We start from the raw sequence: 21,886 nt of genomic DNA, 5'->3' as shown, positions 1-21,886 counted from the left end.
GAGGGTGGAGGGTTAAGTGCAGGGCTGAGCAGGAGACAAGGAAAGGTTGGAGGCTCAGGCATTTGCACCATCAGCAAAAACCCTGGGTTGAGGGTCAGACAGGGTTTCCCCTAGTTATAGGGACATCACAGGGCCCCCGGGTATTACAGCCTTAGTGGGACTAAGCCCCACGTGACAACAGTCTTTTGCCAAATTACCTTCTTCCCTACACACAAATCAAATAGTCTTCTTACAGTCTTTAGAATTCAGCCACCACTAGATGGTGCTATAATTAACCCAGCAATAATAAAACATACTTTACCCTATTAAGAGGGCAGAACACTCCCCGCTTGGCATTAACTAATGCCACTTACAGGCTCTTTAGGTGACAGCAATAGAATTAGCTCCGCAACTGGTCTGAGGAATAGTTTACTCTCCCCAGCCTTCCACACTTTGACCTCGACCTTGCGCACCTCATGTTTGCTTGGGAACACCTTGGTGATGAGGCCCAAAGGCCACTCATTTTGATGTGACTGACTGTCCTTCATGAGCACAATATCACCGGGTTTGATGTTCGGCTTGTCGATCTGCCACCTATTCCTAGGCTGTAAGGTGGAGAGGTATTGCTTTCTCCATCTGTCCCAGAAAGTATTGGAGAGACTTTGAACTTGTCTCCATTGATGTCTGTAGAGGTCCTTGTTGCTGAATTCTCCCAGTGGAGTGCTAAGAGTGTCGGTTTTCTGAGTGAGTAACATGGCGGGAGTGAGAATGGTTGGATCTTCAGCATCATTGGAGAGTGCAGTCAATGGTCTGGCATTTATGATGGCTGAAACTTCTGCCAAGAATGTAGTCAAACCTTCGTGTGTGAGTCTTGTGCTACCTTCTTGTAACAAGACAGAGTCTAAGATTCTGCATGTTATTCCTATCATCCTCTCCCAAGCACCTCCCATGTGAGAAGAGTGTGGTAAATTGAAGGTCCAGGAACATCCCTATTCACTCAGGTATCTTTCCACACTGGTAATGTCTAGGTTGGAAGGAATTTGGAGTTCTTTCACTGCTCCTACGAAATTTGTGCCTCTGTCAGAGTGAATGTGTTTCACGGTGCCTCTGATGGCAATGAAGCGTCGGAGTGCATTTATGAAACTTGATGTGTCCATGGATTCAATCACTTCGATGTGGACAGCTCTGATGGACATGCAGGTAAACATAACTGCCCATCATTTTGCGTTGGCTTGGACTCTTCTAGTATGCTGTGCAACCACAGACCACGGCCCGAATACATCCAGTCCAACGTTGGTAAAGGGAGAATCCATACTAAGTCTGTCTGATGGAAGATTGGCCATCTTTGGGCTTTGAGTCGTGCTGCGGAGTTTGCAACAAGTCACGCAGTTGAAGATGAATTTACTCACACATCTCTTTGCTCCGACTACCCATAGTCCAGCAGTTCATATATTCCCTTCGGTAAACAATCGGCCCTGATGTTTCACCAAAACATGATGGTGCTGTACGAGCAGAGTAGTCACATGGTGATGACCAGGAATTATTACAGGGTGTTTTTCCACGAATTCCACCTTGGCTTCCTGAAGACGACCTCCAATTCTTATCAGCCCATTTTGGTCAACTATTGGATCAAGCTTTTTCAAGACACTGTCTCTAGAAATGGGTTGACCTTTGTTAAGGTTGTCTACTTCTTTGGCATAACACTCGTGTTGTATGGTACGAATTATCGTGTTTTTGGCATTTTCCAAGTTCGGAGCGGTAAATGCGTGTTTGCAATGGTGCCAACCTTTACAAGACTTCTGACTGGTGGGTAAGCGTTGCCTCTGGGGTTTAAATGATAGAGGGGCCATCCAACTCTTTGACTCATCTCTTACCATCTCTCGATCCATGATGTCCAAAATCAGTCTGTCTTCTATGGACATTGCTACCTTGTTGTCCTCTCTTGTTCTGTGGAAAACTGTGCACCCTATGTGATCTTGGTCGCCGTCACATGAGTGGTCTTCACAGGAAGGATCAGCTAATGGACAAGGTAGAGGAGCATTGTGTGGCAACTCTTTTACCAGGAAGCTACTCTTACATGGCTGGAAGAGAGACGGATGTCCATTTTCAAGACTATTGGTAAGCATGCTGTCGACTAAGGCCGGCTTGTGTACTCCTCCTAGGCAAACGTCTCCTACAATGACCCATCCAAGGTCGTGCCTCTGTGCATATGGAGCATTCCTTGAGCCGTTTATACATTCTCTAGCCTTGTGGACTTGTAGTATATCTCTTCCTAGAAGTAGAGCTATTGGGGTTCCTGGATCTAGTTCAGGTATCAGGTGGGCTATACGCTTTAGATAGGGGTGATATGTCGCCACCTCCCGTGAAGGTATTTCTGACCAGTTGTCAGGAATCTGGTTGCACTCCAGGATGGTCAGTAATGATAGGCAGGTCTGGCCATCTATGGACTCCACTTTGTATCCGGTTGCTTTTCTCCCGCTGTCTCAACGGTACCTGAACACATCCTCAGGGTGTAGGGAGAAGCAGGGCCTACGATGCTGAAGTTGTCAAAGAAGATGGACCTGGCTAGAGACCTGTTACTTTGGTCATCCAGGATTGCATAAATCTTGAAGGCTTTGTCCTTGCGGCCTGCAGGATAGACTCGGACAAGGCAGATTTGTGAACAGGAACTTCCTCTTGTGAGTCCTCTACAGATCTCAGTACATTTACAGCTGACCTCAGGGGTGTCTTCGTCAGTGTCCTTCTGCTTCCCATCGTGCTCCTCTGCTTGCGACAACACTCGTGGAGGTGATCCAGGGTTCAAGGCTGAATTGTGATATGTGCTGCTGCATTCTGCACATTTCACGCTAGCTTCAGAGTTCCTGGCGAAGTGAGAAGTTGCAGCACAACATTTGAAGCAGATGTTGTTCTCCTTGAGGAAACCTTTGCGATCCTCTAAAGACTTCTCCCTGAAGGCTCTGCATTTTAGTAGAGGATGTGGTTTCTTGCGTAGAGGACAATATTTACTGACATCCTGAGGTTTGTTCTCGTCTGAAGGGGGTTTATTCACCTTGTGAGGAGGGCCTGTGGAATCAATGTTAGTTTTGTGGACTGCCACGGGTGTCTTACCAGATTTGACACCAGTGGCAGTGGAACACGACAGAGTAAAATCAAAACTAGGGTCATTTCTAATCCTAGATTGTTTGGTGACAAAATCAACAAATACAGTGAAAGTAGGAAATTATACATTATGATTGTGTTTATACTCTGAACCACATGTAATCCACTTTTCTTGTCGGTTGTAAGGAAGTTTCTGTACTATCAGATTGACACCCCTAGCGGTATCTAAGAATGCCAATCTGGGCAAGTCTCCTTCCTGCTGAGCAACCTGCAACTCATTCAATAAATCTCTCAGTTCTCTAAGCTTTAGATAACCTTTAGGTCCTATCTTAGGAAAATCCTCAATTCTTTTATATAAAGCATTCTCTATGACTTCTACTGACCCATAGCATTCATCAAGTCTTTCCCACACTTTATGTAGGGCTGTGCGAGGATGTTTTACATTAATGTCTTTCAGTCTTTTGGCATGCTCGACTGACTCACTTCCGAGCCACTTTACCAGGAGATCTAACTCCTCACCACAAGAAAGGTCCAGACCATGAATGGCATTCCGGAACGAGGCTCGCCATGACTGATAGTTCTCGGGATTGTCAGAGAACTTTGCAAGTCCCTTTGTAACCAGTTCTTGGCGGGCAAGGAACTTTGCAAGGTCTTTGATGGCTACATCAGTGCTGGCACGAGCCGGTGTGTAATACTCATGTCTAGTGTGTGGTGCATCACCATACCTGTAAGATGCTTGTGACTCCGGATAACCTATGAGGTACCTTGTTGGTGAAGAAGTTGTCACTTTAAGCTGTACCTTGTTTTCAGTGGAACAGTAGCTGGAGTCGACCTCTCTGTGCTGGACGTCTCCTTGCCTATGGTAGTGAAGTTCAGGTTTGCATCGCTGGTAATCGGTATGGGCTGATCGATATGATGCGCCAGGGCTGTCATCTATGCTGGAATGTTGACGGACGTACTCTGCGACGCATTGCGCTGGATCTTGCTGCTCTAGATCTGGTCCGAGAATGTTGCTGCGTCTTTCATAATCAGGATCTTTCATAGCTTCCAAATACTCTGCTTTACCTATTGCGGCTGCTGTCTCTTTGTCTGCCGCAAGTCTTTCTAGCTCTGCTTGCAAACGTGCAGTTTCCGCTTCTCTCTCTGCCTGCAAACGTACGGCTTCGGCTTGCAGGCGTGCAGTTTCCGCTTCTCTCTGCCTGCAAACGTATGGCTTCGGCTTGCAGGCGTGCAGCTTCCACCTCTCTCTGCCTGCAGACGTGCAGTTTCGGCTTGCAGGCGTGCAACTTCTGCCTCTCTTTCTGCCTGCAAACGGGCGGTTTCTGCATCTTGGTCTGCCTGTCTCAGCTTTAGATGCATCTCTCGTTCGGTGAAGGAAGATCTTGCTTTGGCTGCCTCAGCCTCGGCACGAGTGACAGCAGCTAGCTCTGCTAATGACGATCTGCTGGAGCTTGCTCGTGACCTCATTTTGAGTGAGGATGTGCTTTTCCGAGACATTGTGCGTTTGGCTGAGTACTGCTGAGTATATTTGAGTGAAACAGTCTGTGTATGGCGGGCTTCCGCGTGGCGGGAAAGATGTAGCACTTCTTGGCGGGCTGCAGTGGTGTTCTGCGGCTGTATGGCGGCTGCTGTGATACCTGTATGCAGAGCAGTGGGTGTTAGCAGTCCCGTACAGTCTATGCAATCACCACGTGCGACCGGCGGTCCTTTACTGAGCCCTGGGCTTGTCTCCTGCGGCTGTATGGCGGCTGCTGTAGTACTCGTATGCGGAGCAGTCTGGGTGATAGCGGTCCTTTACAGCTTGAATTCACTGTTGCAGGCGGTTTTAGGAAGTTTCGCCCCCAGCAGTTCGCCCCCAGCAGTTCGTCCCCAGGTACACTTCGCCCCCCGAACATTTCGCCCCCAGGTTGTTTCGCCCCCGCACATTTCGCCCCCAGCAGTTCGCCCCCGGATGTTTCGCCCCCAGCAGTTCGCCCCCGGATGTTTCGCCCCCAGCAGTTCGCCCCCGGATGTTTCGCCCCCGGATGTTTCGCCCCCAGATGTTTCGCCCCAGATGTTCGCCCCCGGATGTTTCGCCCCCAGAAGTTCGCCCCCGGATGTTTCGCCCCCAGCAGTTCGCCCCCGGATGTATAACTATTGGTCAGATGATCGTAGCTAACACAATCACAGAAGTGTACATTGAGATGCAAACATTACATAGGAATACATTAGTCTATGATTACATTTACTGAGAACTGGCAACTAAAGGGTTAATGACATCTCTTGGCTGCTAGACAGTAAATAACACCTCTCTGAATCACTGCATTGCAAGAAAGATTAAGCTTACCAGATATGCTTTAGCCGGGTAGTGACTCAAGTAGAGAAGTTGCAGGAAAAACAAAGGTTACACAGGAGGACAAAATAACATGTGCATCCTATGAGATTCACAGAAGCAAAATGGCCCTTCTTCATCCCAGAATACATTGCTTCCTTCCCACAAAGCACTGCTTTAATCCCACAGTGCATTGCTTCTGTTAAAGTCACAGGCTTTATAATGCTATTGAAGTTACTGCTATAAATTCAGCCACCACTAGATGGTGGTATAATTAACCCAGCAATAATAAAACATTATTTGCCCTATTAAGAGGGCAGAACAGTTTCCATTACCAAAAGAGACACCTACACAACAGTGAATGCAAGGTTGATCACTTCCCGTTGTCCAAGGACTATTCCAACTTGCCAAAAGCAGAGGTAAAGTTCCCACAATTAAGCAAGGACGATCCCCAAGGCCAACAAGCCAGGTACCTCAGACACCTTAGGTCAGACCAAGTACAGCAACTGTTAGATTACTGCACTTGATCTTAGCCAAAAAGCTGAGTGTCATGATCCAAGGTGGATCTGACAAGTAGGCCATTAGAATTATTACACGTGGTGTCGTTTGTTCTAAGTTGCCCCGGTGATGGTGAGTGGTATTACACTTTAGTTTTAATGTGCACGTATTACAAATCAGGTGTGAGGCTCTATAAAAGAGTTTCAGGTGTGTTTGTTCACTGTTGGTGATAGTTAATCATTCACAAGGAAGCCTGGGTGAAAGATGGAACTGAACAGGAGTCCTGGGCAGCCCAGCCAGAGCGGACGATTGGCAGCTATGGAGTCTGCAGGGAGTGCTGGCATGGATTGGTGGAGTCCAACGATGGGGTCTGCAAGAAGGGCTGGCATGGCGTGGTGGAGTCGCAGTTTATGGTGTCAGCAGGAAGTGCTTGCATGGCTTGGTGGAGTGGCGACTATAGTGAGAGTTGCACTCAGCATGCTGGACTTGGTTGCTGAAAGCTGGACTCAAGCATGCTTGACGTTGGACTCAAGCATGCTGGACTTTTTGGCAGTGCTGGACTCGTCTTTGGGACTCTGTTTACTGGGCCGCTGCAACTGGTGGTGGACTCTGCTCCAAGGCTGCACTATGGTGATGGATCCGGTTATGGTGATGGATCCGGTTGAAGGAGAAGATGCACGCAGGTGGTGGACTCTGTTGCGGGGAGCATAAGCAACAGAGCAAAGCTAAGTGGTGTCCTCCTGTATTGTCATTTTTCCTTATGTGTGTTTAGTGCAGTGGTGGGATTAGTTTCCGCACCGACCAATTCCCTAGTGAGGGTTTAGGTTCAGGGCGAGTCAGGGTTTTGTGGTTCCTGTGCGTCGCCCGGTGCGGAACCGGCATAGGGAACGATAGGAGTGTAGAGACACTGACTCAGGGGAGTGCAGGAGGTCTCCACTTCCCCGTTTCCCTATCGTAGGGTCCTCCATTGTTATTATTACCCAGGTTTCCCTTTATTATTTAAATTCGCCTTACTGGAGGCGGGGTTTCCAGACTTTTGTATATATACGTGTAATATCTAAATTCGCCAGTTGGAGGTGGTGTATCCAGCTGCACGTCTTATTATTAAATTCGCCCCACTGGAGGTGGTGTATCCAAGGTCACGTGTGTCATATGGGTTCGCCTTGCGGTACTCGCTGCGTCCAGACACACGTGACCGTGACACTGAGAAGCAATAACCCAAACTGGTTTTGCACTTGCGGTACTCCATAGACTTCAACAGTCACCCATTGTGGAGACAGAGCCAAAGATTGCCCTTAGGAAGACATCTTGAAGAACACTGGACACCTTATAAAACAACAGTTCTGCTGCTTGCTCTAGCTGCAATCTCCGTGTTTTTAATCTGCACTACTCCACCTATTTTAACACACCCTCCCCCTGTTGGTCTGACGCGCCTAAAGATGGATGCTGCTGCACACTGGCTGGCTACAAACCAATGGGACACTCAGACAGACAAAGATAGGTAGCACATTCAAACAACACCACAGGCCAAACTTTTTTAATTTAATCCACATACACAAAATTAAGAAGTCAGTGCTCCACAAGAGGGAGACAATGTTTCCCAAAAGAAATCATAGCGACTAAATAAATGACCTAAAATGCATGATATTAGTCTAGCCTGATGAAGATACCTGAGTAGTCTCGAAAGCTTGCAATATGTTACCATCTTTTCAGGAAGCCATTAAAAGGTATCAACCACTGAGGACTCTCAATTCTAAATATTTTTAAAAATGCATGGGATTCTTCCATACCTACCACATGGGATACTTGAATTAAAACAGCAGGTACTAGGCCAGGGGGCTAGCTAGGTAGGTGGTGTGTGTGCAACAATGTACCAAAGGACAAATGCATTATTGCAGCTTATTACACCTGTAGCATGCAGCAAAACCCTTGATAGATAGATAGATAACATTAATGACAATGGTTTACAGATGAAAACAATGCACACACGAGATGTAGCAAAGTTGGTCAAGTTCAACCAAAATGCGTTTGGCATCTGAAACGTGCAACTTAAACCTGAAAAAACAAATGAAGGGAAAAAAAGAGCAAAAAAAGAATTAAAATAACAGTCTGAAAATACAACTTGCATTGATTTCAATTCACTATGTTTGTGGAAACCCGTCATGGAGGTACTTCAATACCAGGTCAATGTGTGGAGTGGACAGACTAAGGCTACTTTCACACATCAGGTTTTCGCCATCAGGCGCGTTCCGGCGTCGTGCCGGAGCGCCGGGTCCGGCAAATGTTTTGTAAAACCGGATGTGACGGATCCGGTTTTCTGCCGGATCTGTCTTGCGCATGACAGCCAAAACCGGATCCGTCTCATCTGGTTCATCCGGTTTTCGATCCATTTTTCGACGGATTACGCCGGATCCGGTTTTTAAAAATGCCCCTTGTGGCCTTCCGAACAGGATTGCCTACTGAAAAACTATATATACCGTGATACCGTGTTCCTACAGCCCTTCTTTGACAGGTTGTAGAGGAGAAAGTGCAGGTTTGGAGAGAAGAGCAAGTGACTGGCGAAGATGGATGTTGTGATTGGAAATATTTTGAAGAATTTGGCAGATTTTACAGCACACGCGAATCGTTTGAGGGTGATTGTTCTGGAGAAGGAGAGAGCGAGACAGCAGCGCATCAGGCATCGTAGACAACGTTTGTGGATCCACCCCATCACAGCCAAGAGAATGACGCGTGGGGTCTATTCTACACTCTGCATGGACCTTAGACGAAACCCAGAGAAATTTTTTGGATATGTTCGGATGAAAATGGAGAATTTTGATTACTTGGTGGAGCGCATTGCACACCTCATAAGAAAAGCGGACACCTATTGCCGCTTCTCTGTTTCACCCGCAGAGCGTCTGATGGTGACTTTAAGGTAAGCCACATTTATTGGATGTGATCGCATCAGAGCACACTTTCACTGCAATCTTGTTGGTGGTAGTTTGTATCTCCTAGTGTTATAGCTGACTTTTGGTATGTAATGCTGTTATTTTAAACTAATTGATTGAAATATTTTGAAGAATTTGGCAGATTTTACAGCACAGGCGAATCGTTTGAGGGTGATTGTTCTGGAGAAGGAGAGAGCGAGACAGCAGCGCATCAGGCATCGTAGACGACGTTTGTGGATCCACCCCATCACAGCCAAGAGAATGACGCGTGGGGTCAATTCTACACTCTGCATGGACCTTAGACGAAACCCAGAGAAATTTTTTGGATATGTTCGGATGAAAATGGAGAATTTTGATTACTTGGTGGAGCGCATTGCACACCTCATAAGAAAAGCGGACACCTATTGCCGCTTCTCTGTTTCACCCGCAGAGCGTCTGATGGTGACTTTAAGGTAAGCCACATTTATTGGATGTGATCGCATCAGAGCACACTTTCACTGCAATCTTGTTGGTGGTAGTTTGTATCTCCTAGTGTTATAGCTGACTTTTGGTATGTAATGCTGTTATTTTAAACTAATTGATTGTTTTTTAATTCCCCACAGATTTCTTGCAACTGGAGAATCCCTTTCGTCACTGCATTTCCAGTACAGACTTGGGATTTCCACCATATCTGGAATAGTGAAGCACACATTCCGTGCACTGTGGGACTCCTTAGCTGAAGAGTTTTTACCAGAGCCCACAACAGAGAGGTGGATTGAAATTTCTGAAAAGCTTCTACAGATATGTCAGTTTCCGAACTGCTTGGGCGCTGTGGACGGGAAACATATCCGCATTGTAAAGCCAGCAGGATCGGGATCGGAATATTTCAATTACAAGAAATATTTTTCAATTGTCCTCATGGCCATCGCTGACGCGGAATACAAATTTATTGCTGTTGATATTGGGGCCTATGGCCGCTCAAATGACTCTCAAGTCTTCAAACTGTCTGCCATGGGGCGTAAACTGTATGGAAACACCTTCTAGTTCCCATCCCCTAGACCGCTGCTGCAAACATCTGGTCCACCTATGCCATTTGTCTGTGTAGGGGATGAAGCCTTCCAGCTGTCAGAACACCTTTTGAAACCGTACGGTAGCAAAGGATTGTCAAGAACAAAACGCATTTTTAATTACCGCCTCACAAGAGCAAGAAGAATGGTTGAATGTGCCTTTGGTATTCTGACAGCCAAATGGCGGGTCCTATTGACTGCGATCAACCTCAAGACAGAAACTGTTGACGAGGTGATCAAAGCTTGCGTGGTACTCCACAATTTTGTTATCTGCAAGGAACCCATTTCCATTGAGGACACCTCTGAAGAAACCACCTTGCAAGATTACCAGAACATTACCACTAGAAGTTCTGTGACGGTTTCAGTAATGAGGGACAATTTTGCACAATACTTTATGTCACATCAAGGCAGAGTACACTGGCAGGATGACAGAGTGTGAAAGATTTGTGCCCTAACCAAACTTGTGTACCTTCTGTACCAACAGTACTATATACCTTTGCCAACCAAAGTTGGCTATCTTGTCATGGTTTAACTATTTTTACCTTTAGGCCACAGGTGTGTACCTGGTTGTGTTTTATGCAAAGTATTTCACCTTTTAACAAAAGTTGTGTACATTGTTAGGAAATTACCAACAAGATACACAACTTTTTAGGTGAAATACTTTGCTTCAAACACAACCAGGAACACAACTGTGGCAAAAAGGTAAAATTTATTTACCTTTTACCCACAGTTATATACCTGGTTTAGAAAACCTTTTTACCTTTTAAATACCCTGTATTTAACCTTTTTTTTTACCATATTTCGCCGCAGAAAGAAATGACAGACAACCAGTGTAAAACAATAATTAAACTTTTATTGAAAATTTTTTTTTTTAGTAAACTTTTTTGAAATTTAAATAAACTTTTTAAATAAACCTTTGAAGCCATAAAATTGGTCATTTATTTAAAGACACACATTTTTATAAATTTGTGTAGTGTGGGGTGGAAATACTGCTGGAGGGGCTGCGGGACACTTCGACACTGGGAGTGTGGAGAGAGGACTGGGATCGTGGTGGGGAAGGAACAGTTAGAGGTGAAGATGTGGAAAAAGCTAGAGAATGGGTGGACATGTGGGAGGCAGAACAGGTGGTGGGTGGTGGAGTGGAGGGTTGGGCAGGGACTGTAGGAGCAGATGATATGGATGGAAAGTGGTATGGGGAATGAGTTTGGTACGGGGAAGGAGTTTGGTACGGGGCAGGTTGCTGGAAGTGGGGAGATGTCTGGTAATGGGGAGGTTGCTGGTACTGGGGAGGTTGCTGGTACTGGGGAGGTGGCTGGTAGGTAATAGGAGGGGGAGGAGGGAAAGTGGCTGGAGGGGGTGCAGGTGGAGGAACTACTGGGGTGGGAGGAGGAGGTTGGGAGGTAACGTGCTGGAGAGCACCGTGGCACAAATGCATTACATGCATCTGCTGGCTAGGAGAGAGCATTTCCATGCGCTCCACAACAGACCTGAAAAAGGTGTGGTTTGGCAAAGATCTTGCTTCTGAATGCATGGTTTGCAGAAGTGTCTTCACCTCCAGAATGCTGGAGTTGATCTGCTGAAAGCCTGCGGAGATTTGCTCTGACAAGACTTTTAGACAGTTCTGGAAAGATGCATTCAGATTCAAGAACTCTGGCGCATAAGTCTTTTCCTGACCCCTCTGCCGCTGTCGCCCAGTACCCGCAGGTGTACTAGAGGTGGCAGGGGCAGAAGGGTGGGGTAAAGGGAAAGCGATCTCCTCACCAGCAGCTCCATGTAATGTTGTCGGCCACGATGCTCCTGCGCTGGTGGATGGGACAGATGGGTCTAATGTGTGGGAAGGCTGGGAAGGTGCAGATGTACCAGGGCGGTCGAAGTGTCCCTCAGTGCCGGTCTCCTAAGGGATCGCCTCAGAAGGGTCCAACCGTGCAGGCTCCCGAGTGCTGCTCACCGTGCTGTGGAATAAAGAGAAAAAAAACAATTAAAATAGCGACATGGCATGGCCCTGGCTGAAAAATTTTTTTACATCTAAACATTTTTTTTTTACATGTGGTGTGTAATATTTACCTTCTGGTGACCATTGTATCCCGGAGGAACGACAGGGCTCGTGCGTACTTGTATTTGCTCCTGCGTCCTCCAGATCCACTCGGGGCCCGCATCTCTTTATTGAACTCCTTCTTGAAACGTTCCCTCACAGACTGCCACTGCTTCACAATTCTCTCCCCTGAAACGAGAAAGGACAAAGTGGTTAGTATACAACATCAGTGTTTCCCAAACTCCAGTCCTCGTGGTCCCCAGGGGTCATGTTTTCATGATTTCCATAGTAAATAGAAATCCTGAACACATGATCCGTGGGGACCATGAGGACTGGAGTTCGGGAAACACTGGTTTACATCAAGCAACCGGTACTGTATATACTTACGCTCTTTAATCTGGGCCCGAGCATCGAGGTCCTCCCAGCGGTCCACAAGGAGCGAACAGATTTCCTCCCAGAGCCGTCGGGTAACTATCAGGTCAGCATGGCGGTGGTCAGCCATATTCCACAGCGGCTCCCTTTCTCTGACAAGATCGATTAGCTGGTCAACATCAATTCCTCCATCCTTACCGTCAGAGTCGGGAGCACGCTGTGAAGGCTCTTAAAGTAAAAGAGAAAAATAGCTAAATTAGGCACCACACTTTAAGACATGAAATAAAAAGTGTACAAAAATTTAACTAAAATATTATACTTACACGCTAGTGACCGCCGCGTTGCTGTCGCCGACGACCCTGGGAGGCACTGCAAGGACCTCTTGGCCGAGCACCAGATTGGGAAGACTAGAGAAGAAAAGAAAAAAAATTATGTGTTTGGATGTTGGCATATTTGTTTGCTGTGTGATGTCTGCGGTACATTGTTTTCTATGTGTTGTGTGTAGTGTGATGTTGTGTTTCTGCGTTTGATGAAAAAAACTTACCAATTGTGAGCCCACTCCAGGTGTCTGTCCACCCCTTCCTTCTTCTTCTGGGAGCTCCTCTTCAGCTTGTGATTCCTGTTTTGAAATAAAAGCCAATGAATAGACATATATTACAGAGATTATGGATTTTGGAAATAAAAACTTACCATCAAACGCTGACGATGCGAGGGAGGGCTCCCAGAAGAAGATGTGGTGTCCTCCTGCTGGCCAGACTCCACTCCTGTGGGTGGTGCTGCTGCTGCTGCATCTCTTGGGCGGCTGTTGAATAAAGAGAAACAAAGGGCCAATGAATATCTTGATATTCCATGGCCCTAGTTTTGAGGAATGGGGGATTTGATAATTACCGTCTGTCATCTGCTGGACTCCCTTCCGGTTGTTCCGCATGGTCGCTTTGCTACATTTGGGGTGGTGGTGCTGGTGCAGTAGTCTCCTGCCTTCTCCTGCAGCTGGTTCCTGTCTTGGGTGGCATGTTGGGTGTGGCTGAGGGTCCCACTGTCATGGTTTTATATATGTGTGCTGTGGGCAGAGCTACTGAGCATGCTCAGACCCAAAAAAACGGATCCGGCCACCGGATCCGGCTTTCGCCGGATCAGGCACATTGCGGCGCTCATAGACTTTCATTGTGTGAAAATGCCAGACGCGCCGGATCCGGTGGGTCCGGATTTTTCGCCGCAGACAAAAAACGTTACAGTAGCCATTTTTTCCAGACGCCGGATTGCGACACATTGCCGGATCCGGCGAAAACCGGACAAAACGCATGGCCATCTGGCGCGATCCGGCGCTAATGCAAGTCAATGGGGGGGAAACCGGATCCGGCATTGCATTTCGCCGGATCCGGTTTTTGTCAAAAGAGCCGGATCGCGCCTGACGGCGAAAACCTGATGTGTGAAAGAGGACTAAGCTCTTTTTCCATCTCCCTGTTCTAAAAATCCATTTACTATATGGTCCCCAGATAGGGGACGTATCACATACTAACCCCTTCCCAACATGCGCCGTACATATACTGCTCTGAAGCTGCATTCCCGCAAAGAGAAGTATATGTATGGCAGCACGATTGTGCGGCCTCACGCTGAGCGCCACGGTGATCGTGTACGGGTGTCAGCTCTGTATGAGGGCTGACACCCTGCAGCAACACCCACGATCGGTGTTAGAACTGATCGTGGGCATTTCACCGATCTGATGCCGCTGTCAATAGTGACATCAATTCCCTGTGCGCTTCCGTCAGAACAACACAATGTGATCGCGTTGTCCTGATGGTCTCTATGGAGACTCCCCGCCGGAAGATGGCCACGGGTTCCTTTGGGGACACCGACATGCCTCCTTCCCTGCCTGACAGATGCTGATGTGACACTTTGCAGTGCAGAGTATCAGATCAACGATCTGATGATATACAACAGGATGTCCAATCCTGGGACAATGTAAAAAAAAAAGTTAAAAAAAAATTAAATAGTTTAAAAATATTTTTTTTAAATCCCAAAATAAATAAAAGAAATATATATTTTTCCAATAAATACATTTATTTAGGCAAAAACAACAACAATAAAAGCACACATATTTTGTATTGCCGCATCCTTAACAACCCGCTCTAAAAAACTGTTCCATTGGTTAACCCCTTCAATGAACACCGTAAAAAAAAGAAAAAATCAAGGCAAAAAGCAATGCTTTATCATCATACTGCCGAGCAATATGTGCAATAAAACGCAATCAGAAACACGAATATAAATAAAAATGGTACTGGTGAAAACATCATCTGTTCCCGCAAAAAACAAGCTGTCATACAGCTCCATCAGCAGAAAAATAAAAAAGTTATAGCACTCAGAATAAAGCGATGCGAAAAAAATATTTTTCTCTAAAATAGTTTTTATTGTGTAAAAGTGTCAAAGCATAAAAAAAAATAAATGAGGTATCGCTGTAATCATAATGACCCGAAGAATAAAAATGCCTTACCAATTTTACCATATATTTTTGTAGTGAATGGATCCATTGGGAGTTTCATCTGTCATGTCATTTAAATGTAAACCCCAATGTAAGTGCTCAGCACAGAGCGCCGGATTAATGTGATCATAAATGTTAGGTAAAATGTTCCCAATAAAAGCTTCAACTCAATCCACAAAAAGCAAGCCCTCACTCAGGTCTGTCATCTGTTAATGGAAATATAGGGGCTTCCACGTTAGGCCTCTTTCACACATCCTGTTATTTCCGGTACCGGAAAAACCGGTACTGGAGATATCCGTGTCCGTTTGTCACATCCGTGTGCTATCCGTGTGTACATGTGTGCCATCCGTGTGTGATCCGTGTGCTAAATGGCTAGAGATGTCAAAGGTGTGATCCATTAGTGATTATGTATTTAAAGAGTGTCAAAAACATTTGTCTCAATGACATCTCTGATTTGGCTTGTTTGTTAGTAGTCCTTTGGCGTAATAAATATGTCTGTTTCAAATGAGGCATTGTTGTGGTTGGCATGGCTTGTGTCACGTCGCTTGTTACATACATACATCCATAGATAGATAGTATAAATGCCGCGAATTCAGTAGCCGTAAAGTATATAATCACTGCATGAGCCGACAGGATAGAAGAGAGAGATTACATACAGTAAATACCAAGAGAATAGATTAATATATAGATGTCAGTGACAAATACGATTAGTACAGTGTGTGCATCTTACTATACATTTAATTAATAAAAGATATTTTTTAGGAAAAAAATGGCGTGGGCTCCCGCGCAATTTTCGTAACCAGCAGAGAGAAAACCGACAGCTGTGGGCAGATGTTTATTGCCTGGGAAGGGGGTAATACCCATGAAACTTCCCAGGCTATTAATATCAGTCCACAACTGTATACTTAGCCTTTACTGGCTATTAAATTTGGTGACCCTCCCAAAAAAAGATGTAGGGTTCCCCAATTATTAATAACCAGCAAAGGCTATGCAGATGTGGCGCACCAGAGGGTTCAGTCACCACAGAGGTACTGCACCTCCTCCTGAGGTGTAGTACCCCACTCCTCAGGTAAGATGGAGACACCTGACCAGACTCCAGCACCTGCACCCAGCACGGAAACCTTAGAACAGCAGGGCACCCTCTATGATCTCTGCTTGGTTCATGAAGGGTGCTGGGAGGTGGGTGGAGCTTAGTTTGCACTAGAGAGGGGAAGACTGATAGGAAGTCAGGATCAGTTCCCCAGAGCGGGAAGCAGAGAGAGGACATTTATGCAGCAGCCTCCTGTGAGCTTGAGCTGCTGGGGAAAGAGAGGAACAGAAGGATCAGTTCTTCAGAAGAAAGATAGAAAAGGACGGAATGTGTGGAGGAGAGCTGGGGACTGGGGCTAGAGCAGAGCCCTTCCCTAAGCTTATGCGCCAAAGGCCAGGCAACGGTATCCGAGGCTATGTGAATTGTTATGAATGAGTCACCGTAGGAGGCAAAAACAGAAATACTAGCTAAGTCCAGAAAACCAGAGAAGTTGGCAGCTATCGGATTACAGACCCCTGAACCTATCAACAACAACTAGCAGTAGCCGTGGGGGGTTCCTACGGTGCCCTAGACCCCTCAATCACAGCCGGAGAACTAAATAGCCTAAAGACAGAAAGGGAAATCTAAACTGCCCCAGAGCAGACCCCAAAGCAATAGGCAGCCCCCAACATATAATGATGGTGAAGCAAGATGAAAAAACACTCACACAGATAGAAAGATAGGCTGAGCAAATGATGGGGCCCAAGCTAACTAAATAGGACAGGATAGAAAAGCTGCTGTCTGCAATCCGCCAAAACCCTATCGAAACAAGAGCCAACAGACTGGTAGGGAAAAAAGGCCTGAAGACGCTAGGCTTCAATCAGACTATATCACTACCCAGGTATTTTCTGAAGACAGAGCAAAAAGGAATTCAGCTCACCCCAGCAGGAAATGGCAGAAATCCAGCAAAACAAGGCAAAACAAAACCAAAACAAAAATGCAAAAAGCAGAGCAGAAAACTTAGCTTTTGAGGATCAGGAATCAGACTGGTCTCCAAGAATCCCTCAGAGAAATCACCCGCAAGGCAGAAGGGCGTCGGCTGCCTTATATCCAGTCAGCAATTCCAGTCACCCAGTCATCATAATTCTGCTCAGCTGTTTGGTAATCAGCCTCACTACCTTCCTTCACCAGAAGAGGGAGTTCATCAGACCTCAATGGTGAAGGGGAAAATGAACTCACAACAGTACCTCCCCCTTGAGGAGGGGTCACCGAACCCTCATCCACGCCACCAGGGTGATCAGGGTGAGCCCGATGAAAGGCACGCACCAATCTTTTGGCATGAATATCAGAGGCAGAGACCCAGGAATTATCCTCCTGACCATAACCCTTCCACTTAACCAAATACTGGAGTCTCCGTCTAGCCAGACGGGAATCCAGTATCTTCTCTACCTCATATTCCATGTTTCCTTCAACCAATACAGGGTCCGGAGGTGCCACCCCAGGAACAATTGGTTCAACAAACCTCTTCAACAAGGACTTATGAAACACATTATGGATTTTAAATGTGACAGGAAGAGCCAAACGAAAAGAGACCGGATTAATAATCTCCAAAATCTTGTAAGGTCCAATAAATCTAGGCTTAAACGTAGGAGAAGCCACCTTCATAGCGATATTTTTTGATGATAACCAAACCATATCACCAACCTTAAACTGGGGACCAATGGTCCTATGTCGGTTGGAAAACCGCTGGGCCTTTTCCTGGGAGAGAGAGAACTTATCCACCACTTGGTCCCAGATCTGGTGCATTCTCTCCACCACAGTGTCAACACCTGGGCAGGCAGAAGGCTCCACCTGCCCTGAATAAAATCGTGGATGAAACCCAAAGTTACAAAAAAAGGTGACATCAAAGTGGCAGAACAAGCTCTATTATTTAACCCTCCGTCAGGAACAATATTTGCACTAACTCATAATGGAACAATGTGCCTGTCAAGTGCAGGCTAGAAAAATGCCTAGAATATCTAATTTTCTCAATTTCAGTGATCTAAAAGTGATCAGAGACCTTCATAGGGATGTAATAAAAGAGACTACACATTATCAGGTGCAAAACAAACCCATTTACTCAACATAAAAGTAATAACTTTGATATACACAAATTTCAAAACTCCCACCAAATAGCCCCCAATGATATCAAGTAATGGTTATTGAAAAGAGAAAATTTTGGCACAAAAACATTTTCTAGGCACCTAGAATAATATTACACACAGAATTAATCTGAATTAGATCCTGAAGGTTCCCCAGAAAAGACACATTTGCAAAGCAAAGAGCAAGAATTGCAATACATTTTTGCATGTGTTAGGCAGATTGCATGATGACATTTGAGACATTCATAATTAGAAAGCCTTCTGTTCCCGCTTTCCATGGTGCAGGTGGTGCATCTCCTTCTTTTGGGAGGTGGTACAGGTGTTGGATTTTCAGTATCAATATCTGGGCGGAATCTTTTGAGCCTAACTTGAAGGCCAGAGGGGATACCGATGGTTTTCATACTTCTCCGGCGTAGCTCTCCAAGCATTAGTTCATGGGCCAATTTTTTCAGGTACAATCGTCTACGGAGTGGTTCAAGCTGGTTTTCAAGGTAAATGATTTGTGAATTTATAACACCCAAATTTAGCACAGCGAAAAATATGACCATTGGCCAGCACTTGGTGTTTCTGCTGACACTGAAAGTTGAGCACATCTGATCAGCTGTATCAACTCCCCCTTTGGTTTAATTATAAAATGTAATAATCTCTGGTTTTTGTTGTGCTTCAGATTTAGGATCGATGGCATCATCATTATGAAGTGTTGAGAGAAGAAATAAATTTTTTTTTTCGTGTGGTACATAGGAAACCAAAACCTTTCCATCATGGAATGCAAACATACTGCTGTACTGTTTTCTCCCTGTCACAGTAACAAGCTGTGGCGGCAATTCTTTTTTATTTTTTCTTACAGTTCGGACATATGAAAGCTTCTGCGTTTTTAGATAATCAATAAGACCACAATTTGAAAACCAATTATCAGCAGTTATATTGCGACCTGATCCAAATAAGGGCTAAGACATTCTTTTCACAACATCAGTGGGTTTGTTGCTGACACAGTAAGGACCATCTGCCTGTTTTCCAGCATAAATTTCAATGTTGTATGTGTAGGTCTTACTGGCATCAACAAGGGCATACATTTTTATTCCGTATTTGCTAGGTTTTGATGGTATGTATTGACGAAATGTGCATCTGCCACGAAAACCAGGGAGCATTTCGTCAATTGTGACATTTGCCCCAGGGCGATAGTTTATCTTACAGTTTTCCACAAATTTTTGGAATACATCGCGAATTGGAGCAAGCCGGTCATATGTTTTATGTTCAGTTCGGGTAGTTCTGTCATCAAACCAAAGGCAACGAATTAGAATCTTGAATCTTTTTAGAGACATAACAAGGCTAAATTTTTCAATTCCATCACTTTCTATACCCCAAAGTTCCTCCAAACTTTGCCGATTTGCCCTATAAGCTCCTGCAAGGTATAATTATCCAAAAAATGCACGCAGTTCGATTTCATCCCTGGGCTTCAGGATTCTGTCACAGATGAACTTGTGCTTTATATTGTCTATATATTGATTAGTGTATATGACAATAGAGTCCAGAATGTCATCTGTGAAAAAAGTATTCCAGCATTCAGCTGCATTTTTTGCATTACGTGCTGTTCCCATAACTGCAGGAAGGTGAGTGATAATGTTATGAGGTTCCATACGTTTTTTTATCGGTGGATTCTTGTTCCATTTGTTTTTTTTATCTTTTCCCATATAATAAGTGTCATGATCCAGGACGGGATTTCGGTTTGACCCGTCCTGGTTAGACTATGGGTTAATTGTGCTGCCTCTCTCTGGCAGAAGGAGGCTATTTAGTGCTCACTGAACCTGGGTCCGGTGTCAGTTATACTCCTGCCCTCGGCTGAGTTAAGTGACCTCTTGTATACGTGTGCCTGATAACCTGTTGCCTGCTTGGTTGTGATCTGGTTCTGTCCCTGTTACGAGTTCTGCCTGACCCTCTTGTACTGCGCTACCTCTCGTGTATGACTCTCTGCTTGTGTCCCGACTTCTCTCTGCTTGTCCCCTTGGTACCACGTCGCCCTCTTGTGTATGACCTTTGGCTTTGTCTGACTACCCGTCTGTTTGTCCCTCCTGTACCTCGTTTGCCCGTACTGTTGTGACCTCCATTTTGCCTGACTCTGAGTTGTTGTATGGTGTCCTGTCATATCTGAAAGCAGGACGCTAAGCCCCGCCCCCTTGCAGTCACATGACCATAGGTCCTGTGCCAGCTTGCTCATTTTCAGTGTCCGCAGGTCCCGTGCCTCTTTACTTTCCAGCGCTGACTGGACCCTGACACTATTAGCTTGAAGCACGCCTGGTCACCTCTGCTGCCCTGCTCCACAGGTAACTTTTAGCACTGCTTCTGTACTCAGGACACGCGCACTGGCTCTATGAGCAAGTGTAGTGCGATGTCTCTGACATTATAACTGACCATACCATTTTTTTTTCTCTGCCCCCATTGACCTGTGTGTGTGATGGATCCTATGCACACTCTTTCTGAACAGGTTAAGCACCCGACTCAGATGTCTCTGAATCTCCTTGGAGAACAACAAGTCCTGGCTCTGTCTCAGCAGCTGATCGCTGACACTGTGCAGGGAGTTCTTTCATTGGGGGCTCGGGATGTTACATTAATTTCCCCGGAAACTCCGGTTAAATTACCCGATACCTTTTCTGGAGATAAAAATGAATTCATAGTTTTCAAGGAGGGCTGTAAGCTTTTTTTTTCCTTACGACCACACTCTTCTGGGGATGAAAGTCAGAGAGTGGGGGTCATTATGTCCCTGTTAAGGGGAGCCCCCCAAGCTTGGGCTTTCTCCCTTCCTACCACGGCCCCTGAACGTATGACCGTGGATGCATTTTTTGATGCCCTGGGGCATATTTATGATGAGCCTGATCGGATGCGTATGGCTGAGGACATGTTGATGAATGTTTGCCAGGGGAAGCACTCAGCCGAGTGGTTTTGCTCAGAGTTCAGACGCTGGGCTGCTGAGGTCTGCTGGAACGATGATGCCCTCCGGGGGTTGTTCCGTAGAGGCCTGTCTGAGCATCTGAAAGATGCCTTGGCTCTCCACCCCGCACCTGATTCCCTGGAGGAGGCTATGACACAGGCCGTCTGGATGGATCGCAGGTTACGGGCAAGGGGAGTGATACAAACCGAGACATCATTATTCTCCCAAGGAAGGGGAGCCAGTTCTACATTTAAAATCACGGAGATGGGAACCATCGACCTTAAGGAGGAAGAAAGGAGACAACGGCGTGTGAGAAAATGCTGTTTTCACAGTGGCGAGTCTGGACATTGGAAAAAAGATTGCCCCTCCCGGCCACGAACCAACAAGCGACTGAGCCCGGGTGATTATCGTGGAGGTCACCCAGGCTCTCAGGTACCCTTTTCTGCCTTCTCTAAAATGTTGTTTCAAGTGGAATTTTGCTGTGGGAGTGTCTCCTCATCCACTTCTGCCTTTGTGGATTGCGGTTCATCATTGAACTTTATTGACTCTGACTTGGTGGCCAGGTGTAAGTTAGGGACAGTTAGGTTGGAGACTCCGATTCACATTGTTGCTATTGACAAAACACCACTGGTTAAGAATGACATTATGTTTCGTACTGAAGAGTTTCTCCTTAAAGTGAGTTCCTTGCACCAGGAACGTATTTCATGTTTTCTGATGAACAACCTGCCTGCGGGACTGGTGTTGGGGTTTCCCTGGTTACATCTGCATAATCCTGTGATTAATTGGGAATCTCGGGACATTGTTAAATGGGGTCCCTATTGCTCTGAGAAATGTCTTGTTTCTGTGTTTGTGTCGTCCGTGGGTCTAGAAGGTATTCCGGAGTGCCTGATAGATTATACGGACGTTTTCTCCGAAAAAGAGGCTGAGGTTTTACCACCACACCGCCCATTTGATTGTGCCATTGACCTGGTTCCAGGTGCTAAATTGCCCAAAGCCCGCTTGTATAACCTCTCGGGTCCGGAATGGGCTGCGATGAAGGAATATATTTCCGAGAGTCTCCGTAAGGG

The sequence above is a fragment of the Dendrobates tinctorius genome, unplaced genomic scaffold, assembly GCF_039654945.1.
Source record: "Dendrobates tinctorius isolate UK_male_01 unplaced genomic scaffold, ASM3965494v1 ptg000007l, whole genome shotgun sequence".
In the NCBI taxonomy this organism is placed as follows: Eukaryota; Metazoa; Chordata; class Amphibia; order Anura; family Dendrobatidae; genus Dendrobates; species Dendrobates tinctorius.
This window is presented reverse-complemented; position numbering follows the sequence as displayed.